Below are 12,260 nucleotides of genomic sequence, written 5' to 3'. Positions count from 1 at the left end.
CATGTGTGGGTTTGCAAGTCAATCACAGAATGACCCGGGTTGGAAGGAACCTCAAGGATCATGTAGTTCCAACCCCCTGCCTGGCAGGGCCACCAAACGTAAGTCCAGGGTGAGTAATGGCCTCAAGTTGTGCTGGAGGAGGTTCAGAGTAGATATGAGGAGCCATTTGTTCTCCAGAGAGCAGCCAGGCACTGCACAGCTGCACTGGGTGGGGGTCACCATCCCATGGATGTGCCCTGGATGTGGGCATGGGGGGTGGGTCCACATGGGGATCTCAGAGCTCTTTGTTAACCTTAATGATTCTATGATCATCACTTCAAACACCAACACAAAGTCCTCCAACACAAAGTCATCCTCCAGTGACGTTTTTGATTGGAAAATACCCCAAAATCAAACAAGCCGTATGGGATCGTGTGCATCATGAAGCACCGGGGCGTGTGGCAACACTTTTTATGCCATTTTTTTTTTAATCCAGGCATTTCAGGATGATTTACAAGCATTAATTAATGCATTACAACACTCCTACTTAATCTGTAGCTTTTAATATTCTTCAATAGCAGAGTATTTAAACGTGACCTGTTCTGCAGGTTGCGTTTTCACTTTGCTCAGCTTCTTCGGGATGCTTGTCGTGTTGCCACATAAGCAGGAAATTACAGCTAAAAATATTGCCATTGTATGTGTTTATATATATAGATAGATAGATATAATAGCACAAATATGCCACCTGTGTAACATTTGCATGAATTTTGTAGGAAGGAAGGAGGTATCTCGAGATTTCTCAAGTTGCTCCTTGTTCTTAACCATGGGCAGGTCTTTGCCTGCAGTGTCAGTTGAGCAGAGTGGAGCCTCCTGGCCATCCACAAAAGCAGCAATCCTCCTTAAAGGGCTGATCTCGGCCATTGTATTCATCAGGATCAGAGGAATCATAAGCAAAACATATATTCCTTTATTTTTTATCCAATTTTGAAGCCTAATGCGACCATGGCAAGTGATACGTCTGGGTTAGGATGACTGCTGATGTCTGGGGTTGAGGAGCCCACTCAGTCTTCAGTCCAGTAGTATCAATATTATTATAGGTATTGGTCTATTTTCAACTCTAAGCAAGCCTTTCATCATTTGCAAAGCTACTTAATGTAGTATAAGAAAGGAAACAATTAAGAAAAAGCAGAAATGTGCTTATTTTCAGTATGTGAACAATAAAACCCGGTTTTCTTACATGGATGCAACACCTTTACCTGGGCTCAGCTGTATCTTTGGAAACACAACATGAATAGAACTGCATTAGAGATTCGCTCCTGTTGAATTTTGCTTCCAAAAAGAAATGAAGTAGATAGGTGCAAATATTGTGCGGGCCTTAGCAGGAATTACTTAGTGTTTTTGTGAGGTACTTGATGCAGAATGCTTTGTGCCTGCTCTGGGTTCTTGCTATTATTATTTGTAAAAGGATGAGTTTTATCCCACGAAGAGATATGAAATGTCAACACAGTTGCTGTCTCTTTTTAGATGTCTTTTCGCTTGCCTTGCTCACATGGATTTTGGGAGCATTTCCCTTTTCTACCTTGTCACTTTTTACTTCCCTTTTCCCTTTGCCTTAAACTCCAGCTCTTCTTGCCCACTTCTAAGATCAGTCTGTCTGTGTGTTTTTAATGAATCATTTACTGTGACCCATGAGCACTGAAGACACAGTATCAGGGACATAGACATCTACAGGGAGCCTGTGAGCAGCAGCATTAACACCATGAAATGGATGTGATCTTAGTTTTGTTCTATTGTTCACATTGCTTGGTTTAGAGGCAGCACAAATGTAACTTTCCTTTTAGGGAGTAATGGGAATTAAAAAACCAGCATTGTCTCATTTTTCTTTTCAGAGCGCTGCTATGATTAGAGGGTTTCATCTGTGCCTTTGCCGTTCCCACACTGGATCAATACTGTTTACACAGAAGCAGCATTGTAGGTAAGAATCTATTGTGCAAGACTCATTCGTAGTCTCTATGCAGGCATTTTTAAAATGCAGAGTAAGAAACATGGGCTTTATAATATCAGCAATAACAATAATAGATGCAACCTTTGTCATTACCTCGTTAATCTCCCCTTGTGTTCTAAGTATACCTGGAAGGAAAAGAGAAACGTGTTTCAAACGCTGACCTTATAGAGCTGAGACAAGAAGTGAGCAAAGCAGCAGGAAATCAGTGTTGTTTGCAAGGATCTCCTCCTTTCTAGGCAGCTTAGTTTTCCATACTGTGGGAAAAGATGCAGATACTGCAGGGCTGCCTGTTTTACATAAATACATGGGTAAACAGCTACCTCAAAGTTATTCTTAATTTCATATGAGTATACAGAATTTATGTAAAACTTTTTGTATTTTAAAAGAGTTTTAATACAAATATTCAGTTCTAGTGGACTGGTCAATGAAATCACTGTGAATTATTATTATTATTGCTGCTGTTATTATTGTTCCAAAACTATTGAGGTGTTTTACAGTTACCTTGATAACGCAGCTTTGGAACACAAGAAAATGCAGCATTAACAAGTTAAGATGCATCATATTGAAAGCTTCTCTCTGGTTTGCTTTTGAATAGTGTCACCACATGTCTGCCCATCAAAGTTTTCTCTTGCTATGCTTATCATCAGACTTAAAAATCTTACACGTCACTGCTGAACCCAGCTATCTCCATAAGGACAAACTAAAATACATGTTGAAATCATAGCCCCGTTTTGGATATTCAGGTATTGTGGTGTTCAGCCAAAGTATGCTCATTTTGTTCACGTGAGCAGTACTAATAACTACAAATGAATAGGATTTGGTCTGTTTCTTGTTACATAAAACTGTTTACACTGAGTTTGTACGTGTGACTAATTCCTTTTTTAATGTAATCAGATGCAGCCTGTGGACCTACACTGAGATGAATGTTTCCCAGCTTCTGGTTTAAAAGCAAACACAGATAGAAAACGTTATGTAAATGAACACTTAAATACATTCTCCAACGAATCGTTTTCTTTAAAGGCAACATTTATACCAATGATCATTTATCTTTTTAGGTCTGGTATCCAGGCTTTTGTTTCCTTAGAATACTTCCATAGAAGTTAATAAATACCTCATGTATTGTCTTGGAAGACCAGGTGATTCCTTCCTAGGATTTGCAATGTCTTGTCATAGAAGGTCATCTGCACAGAGCTTGTTGCTTTCACTGTATTGTCTGTTAGGGTCAGGTTGTTGTAGTATTGGTTTTTATTGCTATGGCATTTATCTTGTGTGATTTCACATTCATTTCTTTGCAGTTTATTGGGGCAAATTTGCTGTTAAGAGTTCAAGATGAACTCTTAAAACCCTGATCTGTATTATGAGAACAAGGTTCCTCAAGTCTGTGTAGAAACTTCACTTCTCAGAATAGGGTACTGTAATGTGGATGCCTTTGGGTAAAAAAAAACATAATATCTATTCAACATAGAAACCAGAAGTGTCACAGCATTGTAATCTCTTCACTATTATTTTGGATGAATTCTTTATGTGTTTTTCTTTTGCTACTGTGTCCTAACAGTGCTGTTTGATTTTTAGGAATATATTTCTCATACCTACGTATAAAGTGTTTATGTATAGATAGATGTGTATATTAAGAATGATGTATTTTAGGCCGATGGTTTGTAATTAATTGTAAATTTTAAGCAAAGCCTATAAGGCCTAGAAGTGACCTTGTCACAGAGAAGGAAGGCTGCCAGCTGCAGGCAGTTTTGAAGCGGATCAAATGATGGCAGGACAGGTTAGGGTGGGAAGAACGCAGTAAGGAGGTAAGAATGGAGCTTCCTCAAAGAGTGACATTGTGAGAGCCTGCTAAGTGTGTTTATTGTGTTCCTATTAGTCATAGCTGAGTTTGATGCAATGACTTGGGAATCAGAGTTTGGTCCTTGCTGTTGGAATATACCTCAGAACATATGTATTTTTCCACCTGCTGCAGCAGTTTGTAACTCTCCTCGGTTAGGCCCCTGTGTGAGGCCATGGGAAGGCCGTTTAAATGCTTTAACTATTCCTGTGTTCTGGAATGGCATTTGTGGATTATTAGCTGTGTTAAACTATAGCAGATCTTTAGTTACATTCGTGCTGTACTTCCACAAACACTTTAAGCCAGCATAAGTCAGAAGATGCTGCCCTGCTCTGCGCAAATGTTCTTGCAGCTGCACACATAACTGATTGGGGAACTGATTTGGTTCAACACTAGCCCAGCAAACAAACCAAACCAGAACATTAGCTTTAAGCTAGTTCTGAACTCAGTTCATTCCCAGCCTCACAAATATTTACGTTGGCTTGAAGGTCCTCACCTTCATGGTGATGAAACCAGAACAAGTGTGTGAAGAAAACCAGGAGCCACTTTTTCGATGCGAGGGCTTGGTTAAATTGCGGCTCAAGTTGTGGCTCCTTGCTAAATGAGCCAGACATTCTAAAGGAGGCCTAGCAGACATCTTTTTACTTCCTGATTCCCAGGTCTGGCACTTCTTGGATAGAGCCCAACGTGTGGCCTTGGTCTAATTCTGTCTACATTACCTACCTTTCTGTACCCATTTATCGCTTGCGAGAACCAGCTTTGAGTCTTACATTCTGTGATCCAAACTGTCTAACTAAAACACATTTCCACACCCACTGAAATATGTTTTTTACTCTCTTTCGAACTCTCACAGCTGATACTTTCTCTATTGGATAATTACATTTCTTATTTGTGCAACAAAAAAATTGCAAACATGTACGTGACTGAGATGAATTATGCTGTTGGTATTACAAACTGATTGTTTAAGTAGCTCATCTCTTCTATTCCAAATGGTCCTAGACCCGCAGTATAAATTATGCATTTCATAAGTGTTTTTATCTTTGTATTCTAAAGAATTACATATTCAAACTTTCATTCATCCCAAATTATGTAGCAGAAAGCACATCCACGTCTCACTCATCACATTGCTGGACATGAGGCAGGAGGATAAAATTATGGCTCATGGTTAGCTGCATGGACTGCTTTATTTAGCCTTACAAGTCTTACATAGCACTTATGAATACTTCTGTTATGCTTGGAATTTCTGAAACAATTATAGCTCAATAAAAGTTAAATTCAAATGCAAATACTAGCTATGTTATTTTTTTACCATCTTGCCACTATAAGCTTGCCAAATTTAGTGCATTATGTGCAAGTTATTCATATAAGTCCCAATCTGTATTTGCCTGCTTGGCACTTTTATCTAATCATTGTGAACCACAGCTGCTGCTTTTCTCTGACCCCAGACACTTGAAGGAGAGACTGGAACGAGGCAGTGATGCTGCATGGCAGTTTGGAGTAGGTATTAAGAGATGCTCCTTTGCTGGGTGGAGCTCCTCTGGAGCTGCATTCCCTGTGCTGGCTCTGTTGGGTGATCCGGCCATCGCTAATAGGCTTTTTTTTGCACAGGCGGCAGCACTGTTAAAGGCAGCATTTGGACGTGGGGAGGGGAGGAGCTGCACCACAGCTGATTGGTGGCTTTGTTTCACAGTTAACCTGTGCATCTGGTCAGAGATCAATAAATAATTCTGGGTTGTGTCGAGCCCACTGTGTCTGGAACTGCAGTAGAACCCTGCAAAATCATTAATTCCTTCAACTGATGTCAAGGAATCAACTTCTACAGTCTGTAGAGCAGAACTCAGGAGTGTAGCTTGCCATTGGAACTTTAGAAGCTGTGGAAAACATTGGGGACTAATTATAGAGGTCGACTGCAGATTATGTTAAAACTGTAACTTTCCTCCTCTTCTTAAAACTAACTAGGACACTGCATTATAAAAATAGTCCTACAAGATTCCATAGTGGAATGGGCGTTAGTAAGCTCTTAACATATGCTTTGGGTTATTGCTGTTTGCGTGTCAGCTGCTGATTTATTTCTAATTCCATTCTATCTTTGAACAACCAGCCCACCTTTGGAGCTTTCTTAATAGTTATTTCGTTATAATGTAGTAGAAGATGAAAAATACGGGAAAGGTTTTACCTTGGAAGTATTTGAAAGAAGGGAATGATTTATTGTAGGAATTGTATTAATTTCCCATTCATCCTGATTATTCTGGACTTTTCCTAGGGCTCAGTAGCTGCTTTCAATTATAAGAGCAATGAAACAAATCTTTGTCTAAGTCTCAGGCGTATGTGCCATTAGGAACAAACAAACTGACTGAAGAGGTTGTCTAAAATGATTTTGAGTGCAGCTGATGGAAGGGGAGCAGTGGATGTTGAAGTGATATGGATTAGTGTTAGGACCTCTTATTTGCCCTTTTCTCTTTTTTGTCTCTTCTCTGTATTATTACCATCAACATTATTCAATCCTCAAAGTGTAACTGGGATCTTCAAGTAAGGAGATGGTAAAACCAATAGCCAATCCAGCTGAATAGCGGAATCACAGTGTTGAACTCTTTGATCTGAATCAATTAAAAAACCCCACACTCATTACTTACTGCTTTTAATACCATGTATGAAAACACACGTTGCAAACATACATTTCTGCAATATCTACTAAGGGCGTTTGGGTGTTCAAAGGAACCAGAGGAACACAAATGACTTCAGGGAAGGCAGGGAAGTTTAATTGAAAATTGATATTGAAATTCTGACTTTTCTTATTTCCATTCAAAGGGAATTTCTTTAAAAATAAAAAAAAAAGAAAGAAAATGAAATGAACCACCCAAGGAATCAGTCCAGCTTGTTTACATTCTTTTTTCAGAAGTGTGGAAGTTCAACCGGCTCTGGTTAAGAATGTCTTTAAAGCATAAGGAATGGCTATTAGGTTAAAGGTGTTTTTTGATTTTTAACTCACATGAAGTAGTGTGAGACAGAACCCGGGGCTTCAGTTAGTTGATGATGGAGTTCTTAACTATCAAGCTGCGCTTTAGTAAGGAGTTGCTACAGCCTTTATGTTCCACTGAATGAATGCTTTTAACAGCCTTCTTCATGCTTAGTTTCTTGTCAGTATTCAAGCAATATGTGAAATTAAACACCGATTGCTTTTTGCTACTTAACAGAAGTTACTCTTACCCTCTGTACTGTGTTATCTACAGCCATGGGGTGCTGTACTTTTTTTTGGAGTTGTTTATTTCCCACTATGTTTCTCTTTGTCATTCACTTCCCTGCCTCTTGTAGTGGTGCATCGCTGCTTACTGTTGATGTGCTTTGCTTTAACATCTTTTGTTATGGTTTTCTCAGAGGTGGCATTTCATCTCGGTAGATGCTTATGATTAATTATCTCATAAGGATCTGAAGTTTGCTTCTTTAAACTCAGAATTTTTCAACAGGAGACTTGGCAATAGATGTACTGTAGCTGTTCGTAATGTTTAATTAATGCTGTGTTATGAATGTAGATTTTTTTCTTAGCTTACTCTATTTTGAAACATTGCTTGATGTATAGAATGAAAGAAGTGTGCACACTCACTAAGTGAGGCATATTGTTGTGTCTGTGAACTCTGTACATTTGTAATGTTAAATTTGCCAAAGTTAATATGTTGAAAAGTAACAAGTTACTTAAGTTAGTTAAATGTCTCTTCCTTGAGGAAAATTACCATAATGGTTACTTTTACTAAAATGCAATTACTGTCATTGTAACAATCAATCACATTTTCTCGTAGAGGGAACTTTCCCCAGTTCGGGATGCATTAAAGTGTAAGATTGCTCAGTGCTGAAAGGAGCTGCAGAGGCAGCGTGCTGCTGGGGAGAGCCAGGTGGAAATTCCAGTCACGTGGTTGTCTTCAAGGCTTTTCACAAATGGAATTTAAAATGAAAGGGAGCGCAGTGACCTGTGAGACATGAGAAATTCTGAGAAGATTTAAAAATAATTGAACAATGCTCTGTTTATGGTGAGCGTGCATGAGCTTTTTTTCCCCCTGATGTTTGTTTTCCCTCATCTTTCCTTCCCCATTCTGTCCTCCCAGTGACGTTGTGCTCCTGACTCCTGGCCCTCTCCCATCAGCTCTGTTGTTACCAAACTAGAATGAGAATTCCGGGGAGGTGAGGTGGTAAAATCTTCTGCAAAAAGAAGGGATGAGATAAAGAAACTGAATTTTCCACTAGGTTGGCTCCCAGGCTAGCCTAGGAGAGATTAATAAAGAAGTATGTGCTGCTTCTTGATCTCTTGCACCATGCATAGATGTAAGACAGGCCCTTGGTAAGCACAGGCTGAGTTGCTGAAAGGTCCATTGGAAATGCTGAAGCTGCACTGGTTTGCATGTAGTTTTGCTGGTGGATGCTCATTCCTGACTTGTTAGTTTCACTGAGGCATGTGAGGAACAGTGCTGGAGAGACTGGTGTCATTACTACTCATATGTATAGCCCATGTGTTCTGCTGTTGTGCCACTCATTTCCAAAGATACCAAAATCACATTTAATAGGAATGTATAGGAGCATAATGTAGAATGGAAGGTAATGGTGCACGCAGTGGTCCTTAACAGATAGCGAGGTGATTCTGTCATGGTGTTTGGTAGCCATGTGTCCTCCATGGCACTGGAGAAAGAGAGCTGGATTGCACACTTGTTTGCAGTGCGTTCTGTTTGTTCTATGATGCTATCTTGAAAATAAATGAGAAAGCTTTTGAAAACCCTTCGTCAAAGTCATTACATATGGAATAACTGTATCGGCAAATCAAGTGTTGATGCTTTTGAACCAGTTTTTGTATTTTAATTTTGCAGGTATTTTTCCTTATATCTCTGTACAAACCATTACATATAATGTTTGCTATTGCTCTACAAATGAGTTTGTGTTTGTAGTGAAGAACAGAAATGGATAGGCATAGAAATGGGCACTGTTGACTGGTTGGTCTGCAAAGTAGAAATGTACTTCAGTTCTCATTGAATCTGAATAATTCTGGAGTTTAGCTTGAGGTGTCCTGTGAGGAACATCACTTTTTCCCCCCCCAGACAGTATTGATTACTGCCTTGTGTAAATTACACACAACTCGAGGAACGATTAATAAGCTCTGCTGTGATTAGATTTGACCTAAGCTAGAAATGGAGGTACTTTGTTCAAAGGCATTGAAAAACAACTGCTAAAATATGCACTGTGAATGTTTGCACACTTTGAGATTCATGTTAATGTGTGGCACTGCTGTGGTAAATGTGTGTATTACGATAAACATATCCATTTCATCCATCCCTATATTTTGTTGATTTTGTGTTAAGTTTATTTTGCACAAAAAGTGACATAGATTTCAGTAAGTATGTACTCCTGTTGATAAAGCGCATATCTAGGTCATTTATTGCTTAAAATATGGATGAATTTTCATTTTGCTGTTTGCAATTAGGTAAATAATTACTGCAAGAATATTTTCAATATTTATTTCAGCACGAGCTTCTCAAGCTCAGCTCAATCCAAGAGACTGATAATAGCATCTGATTTAACTTGCAATATTTTCTTGCAAGTTCAGCAGTGGTTTGAAACTTTTGTATAAAAATCTGTATTTCACTTTTGATTTTTAATATATATATATATATTATATATATATATAATTGAAAACAACATTCTGCCTGATGTTATAGGGTCCTTAGGTGGGTTTCAGAGAGATCCCTTGGCCAAATAACACCTTTTGCCAAACTACCTGGTACTCGAAGTCCTAATTTCTCAGTATTCTGGGTGATAAGATAATGTGAAGTACTGTAGAATTGGATTAAAAGTCAAACTTGACAGAGCTGAGATAAATTTGTTCTTATGTGTTCTCAGTACTCCTTGTAAGATTAACCCAAAAGGTGCAGAAGTGGAAACAGAGGGGGAATTTGGAGAGTTTTGTGTAGAACGTGAGAGAATCACAGATTGACATGGAATGGCTGAGGTTGGAAAAGGAGCCTGGGGGGTCCTTCTCGTTATATAGAGATGAGGCTGGAGCAGGCATCTGCAGCTAGATTGTTCAGGAAATAACAGAAAGAACAATGCTTCATAGAATTGCATGCAAAGCAACTCAAGAGAGCAACATTACCAGTGTTTGGAATAGGGACTGCATACTTGATCAAATACGAGTAAAAGATTTTTACGCTGGTTATGTGTCTGGTCAGTGACTAGTTGTGGTTTTCTTAGAGGCCTTATATGCAATACACATATAACAAACCCTTCATTCCAGTTGTAGGCCACATGTGCTACCTCTGTATGCTTAATGAAAATGTTTTAATTTTTTAAAAATTAAGTGTATTTAAATTTTATTTAAATGGTGATGAGAAGAGACTGTAGTTACTGTCCATGTGGAATAGTTGTGATCATTTATTGCAGTAATACTCGTGTATCTTAAGCACGTGCAAACTGGGCGATCTGATTGCTGCCAATAATCGAGTTAATAAGAAAGCAGCATTGCATTTCATTCTTGAGTCAAAGGCTGAAAGTGAAGTACTTCTCAAGGCTGACTGAGAAAGCTGTTCTCCCTTTGGTGCAAATTGCCATGTAAATGGTAAAACAAGTTACAAAAGATGAATAGAAGAAATTCCCTGCCCTCCCAGGAAGGTTTTTTCACTAGATTACAGATACTCTTGTCTATATGCTCTTGTTTATCAAATTATTTTGTGCTGTGAATATCTTTCTCATTCGGCAATTCCATTAATCTTTTTTGGATTAGTATATAGCATTCTGGGCTAATTACCTATTAATAACTTTCGACAACTTGTCCTATTAATATTACCTTTTAATTGTTTCGATCTTGCGGTATATTCCTAGAATGGGCAATTATTTCAGTGAGATAATCATAGAAATAATTGTATTGTACTTATGTTAGAAAAATGGAGATCTAAAACGAATGGTGCTCTGATGAGAATTCAGAAGACTGGTTGGCACACAGTTGATTTTGTTGGCTCCCAGCCTAATCTCGTTACGTTGTTTTTAACTATGAAGAGAGTGGGTTTAAAGATCTCCAGCCCTGCAAATGAGATGAGGGAATTGTAAAGAGCTTAAAGAATCAGAAAAGTATAACTCCTTCAAAACAAATTATGCAATAAGTGTGATATTTAAAATTTGTGCCCAAGTGTCCTTTAACATGATGTGGACATTTGGAAAATATAATTCAAACATTCAGTCTGGTTGAATGGAAAGTGTCTTATTGTACTAGTTGTAGTACTACTGTAATTGTAAACTAACTTGAGTTTAAGTAGTGTGTGGGCGTAAAACAATATGTTACAGTTTTCATCTTAGAACTGTAATAGTATCTTAAGTACTACAGGATCAGTAAATATTTACAAATAGATGTCATCCTCACATTAAGTCTGTAGCTCTTCTGTGTGAAGCTGTTTATAGCATTAGCTTCCATGTGTTCCAAGACATTTATTTCAGACTCTTCTGCTGTGGTTAACTGCTGACACAGGTGGGTTTTTTTAATGGTAAGAAGCAACCTATATAAAAGCTTTTCCTTCCATAACCACCTGACCATACCAGTGTTGTTCAGATTTAATTGCATTATATGGCTAAATGCGATTGCTGCATGCATCTGATAAAACTAGACACGAGTATGTGAAATTAAATCAGTTTTAACATAGATATCCTATCATAGGTTCTTGCAAAGTGAACCTGTTGTGCTGTGTTCACTCATTTTGTAGTCTGTGATGCAGACAAAGAAAATAGTTTGTCATTGAAAGAATCAGCAATTTTTTTGATTGCCTTGGTGATGGCTTCCTCACTGTCATGCTGTGAGCTCTTTGGCCTTTTAATGTAGGGTTTCTGTTTTCCATGTTTTGCATCTTTCAAGGAATTCTCTGTAGAAATGTATGAAATGCATCATAGTAAGATACCACGAGGTGTGAACATCTAGAGGGAGAAAAAGTAGGACAATTGAAATGATTCTTCAGACCATTAATGAAAACCTGTTAAGGGGCATTCTGATTTCATACCCTATCACTTCCAACCAGGTAACACTGGAAAGTAAGCCAAGTAAAAATAGCTTGAGTGTTGCAGTGCTACCACTACCGTAATATCCTCTCAGACTTTGCTGAATTGATCGAGCTCCTAAAATCTCGAACTGACTTTTAAACATTAGAGGAAACCCAAGTGCTCTTCATTGCTCAGTACAGCTTAGTGCAAGTTATTTTTCAAGTCACTCTTGCAAGTTTGACAACCAGGAAGTGCTCTGTGTTGAACAAACTGCCATTTACTTAGGCAGTGTCTCACACTGTTGTTATCTGAGGGGAAGACTGCATTCGACATATCTGTGTGTTCGTGCTGTTATCAGTGATGTGTACAGGATGTACAGACCCTTTTCTCTATCAAAATACTGATCTTATTATCTGCCTGCCTTTTTACCTTTTTCTTCTGTCA

This window comes from Coturnix japonica, chromosome 7 (genome assembly GCF_054131305.1).
Source record: "Coturnix japonica strain WE chromosome 7, WE-NBRP24, whole genome shotgun sequence".
Lineage (NCBI taxonomy): Eukaryota > Metazoa > Chordata > Aves > Galliformes > Phasianidae > Coturnix > Coturnix japonica.
Note: the sequence above shows the minus strand (reverse complement) of the source record.